Consider the following 3481-nt stretch of genomic DNA (forward strand, 5'->3'; position numbering starts at 1 on the left):
GATCCTCGGTTAAAAATAACAAGGACAACCACCACCACCACAACAACGACAACAACAACTAAAAGAGCGTCGACGACCGCGGGCTGCCCTGATCGGAGGCGGCCTGCGCGCTAAAAGCATCCCAGACGGACGGAGGTCGCTCGGCGTGTCGCTCGCTGCGCGCTCGCTTGCATGACATTTGCGCTCTCGCCGCTGTGGGAGGCTTGCACTCTTTTCTGCCGGCTGAGGGAGGGGAAGGAGGGAGGGGGGGAAGTACCGGGGGGAGCGAGCTGGCGTGGAGAGCCTTTGCCCGCCTGCTACGATTGGACACGAGCACTTTACGCTCCTCCCACTCGCTCTCGCTCGCACGCACGCTCGTGGGCTCGGCGCACGAAAAACGTCCTCAGCCCAGTACTGCATGTACAGTACAGTATTGTTGCTTGTTTTTAAACATCCACCCAAAAAAAAAAAAAGCTCAGATTTCCTCACTCAAGAATTGAAAGAGATTTGCCAAATCAGATACAAACTAATTTCAACCACGTTTTACAGCTAGGTCCAGATACTGTACAAACAGAACAATAATATTTTTTTTAAAAACTCACTCCAAACACAGGTTGCTATGTGGTAAATGTATCCAAATTATAACTCTCAATCCATCTCTGATCAGTTTTAGACCCACAACACATGTAAATGAATGCATCAAGCAACATGTCCTTCCATCCATCCAACCATCCATTTTCTTCACCGCTTATCCACACGAGAATCACGGGAAGTGCTGGAGCCTATCCCAGCTGTCAACGGGCAGGTGGCGGGGTACACCCTGAACTGGTTGCCAGCCAATCGCAGGGCACACGGAGACAATCACACCTCGGGGCAGTTTAGAGTGTCCAATTAATGTTGCATGTTTTTGGAGTGCCCGGAGGAAATCCACACAGGCAGGGGGGAGAACATGCAAACTCCACACAGGCGAGTCCGGGATCTCAGAACTGTGAGGCCAACGCTTTACCAGGTGATCCACCGTGCCGCCTCAAACAACATGTCTTTATGGTCAATGACATTTGGCATTTTGACTGGATAAACGTGAATTTAAAACATGCTTTGATTGTCGTATCATTTCACGAAATCAAGTGCAGAGTTAAAACTAAAATCCACTCAAGCTCAATCAGGTTGGATACACTTTAGACACGCCCCTCAGTATGATGTCGTGCACATAACCGGCAGTCAACAACTTGCAATTCCATCAGTTTTTGCAACCAGAGTCATTTATTTAGCGGTCCACGCTGCTGCTGATTGCCAACTGGAAACGGAATCGACACACCGTCGCAACTTATTTAAGACACCGACAACGTACGCGCAGGTTGATGATGTTACGTCACAGGACGAAGCGCAGCTCCGATTTCGTGACCAGTCTCCGGTGTCCTTAGGGATGACGTTCAGGGTGGGGTCTTGCTCAAACAGGACCGCGTGGGGCCACGGTGACTGACACGAAAGGCTTCCGGTGGTTCCAATCATGCACGTCTTGTGGTTTAGCCCCCTCGTACCGTCAACTAACAAATTCCGACCACGTGGAAGTTAAACTTTGGAGATCGACGATCATCCAAGTGGTGTGCATTCGCCGATATTTTGCGTTCTTAGAATTTGAAAAGTTTCAAGTGTTCCTCGTGAGTTTGCAAAGTAACTCTTTACATTTTTTACGCCAGGCTGATTAATGGGCAATGGGACGGATGTGTTTCCATGTGATGGAGGTTCTGTCACCTCTGACTCCTGCATGGTGACTTCCGACTTTTGGAAGTTTGAGAAAAGTGGGGATGACGAAGGTGCACAAATATGCGTTGTCCCGTCTGCGCCGGAAAGGTCTGGTCCCGTCACGGCGGGTCGGCAGGTGCGGGATGGAGCCGCCGCGTTCAGCGCCGGCCTCGTAGCCTCCTTCGCTGCGGCCCACGGAGGGAGAGAGACGCGCAACCGTAGAGAGAGAGAGAGAGAGAGAGAGAGAAACTGCCCCGAGCGCATCTCCACTGACCTACATTTTATCTGTCGCTTTTTTTCCACTCTTCCTTTTTTTCATCCCTTATTTCCCTCATACCAACAGCGCCATAATTGTGATGTAATGACCAAAGCAAGCGTGATAAAATCCCAGACTGGTCGGGATGCGAGGAAAGACAGCGAAGGACAGAAATGGGGAGGGGCTTATTGTTAGCGCCTTAAAATAAATTAGTCCCGTTTTGTCATGCGATTTGGGGGGAAAAATGTCTTCATATGATCTGTGTGCTGTGTGGACTTTATTAATTCATTGATGTCAAGTTTGGTGAGTCCTTTCAGAGGGATTAGCCGCTAATGGAAACGCTTCTACCAGAACAAGAAGAAATAGCCGCCAATTTCCTTTAAACGCATCCAAGATTGTCGATTGTGCGGAGGCGGGACTTGATGAGATCTGGAGTGTCCATATGGCGGTTGAGAAGGAGGAAGGGAGCAGGAGAAGCAGACCGGGCCATGCCCGAGGGCCCAACTTGGAGGAGGAGGAAGAACCGCATTCTGCGCAGAGATGCAATCTCGGGCCCTCGCCATCTTCCTCAGCCTGCTTCTTCTTTTCCTTTTCTCTTTTTCTTCTTCTGTGAAATCATCCATCCTCGTCGGTCCCGAGCCCCCATCTGTATTCCAAGAACTGTAGAATTAGTCATTGCTTTTGCTTACTTTCTTCGTATAGATTGGTGGTTCGGAAATATGTACAAAACCCAACGCCTGATTTTACTTTGGTGCTTTAAGAACCGGATTAACGCCAAGCTTCAGGCTCCAGGTATGCAGCAGGACTCCCGTTTGGAAAAGCTACATCGTTTAATTCATTAGCTAGAATCCCATCCATCTCAAAGCGCCCCAAATTGTTTAAAAATAAACAGTAACCAATTCAATGAAAAGGACCGACTTCTTAAAGCAATTCGTAGCAAGCAGGCAGCATTGTTATTATTTCTTTTGTTGCTCTGGTGCATGCGTGGTCAACACGCTTCATCATTTGTGGCCACAGATGAGGCAGCTGCTGATCTGCACTGGACAGGTGTGTACGCAACTTCTCTGGAAACGCTAGAGTGGAGGTCGAGGCTCCGGCTAATGGACAGGGATAGAGTAGGACGAGGATAAGGGTGAGGATAAGATAAAGAGACTCAGGACAGAAGTCCAGGTGTGTCACTGGGCTCCGTTTTAGGCACACTTCAAATATCCGGACAACTGAAATCGGAAAAATAAAGACTTTACTGCGATGGGTTCCACATTCGTAGATGGTGCAACTTGCGCCGCAATGCAAATTTTGGTGGAAGTGTGATGTTCGCTGGCCCGTTTGTCGATTTGGCGGCCTGGGTTGTGCCAAGATGGCCGTACTGACGCAATGAGGGCTTGTGGCAATTTGGAGACTTAACATCGGTCTAAACTTACACCTGCTTGGCTCACGTCGATCTTTCGGTGCAGCTAGTCTAATGCGATTTTGTTGGATTTGATCAGGGCACAGGAATGG

This window comes from Syngnathoides biaculeatus, chromosome 4 (assembly GCF_019802595.1).
Source record: "Syngnathoides biaculeatus isolate LvHL_M chromosome 4, ASM1980259v1, whole genome shotgun sequence".
NCBI lineage: Eukaryota > Metazoa > Chordata > Actinopteri > Syngnathiformes > Syngnathidae > Syngnathoides > Syngnathoides biaculeatus.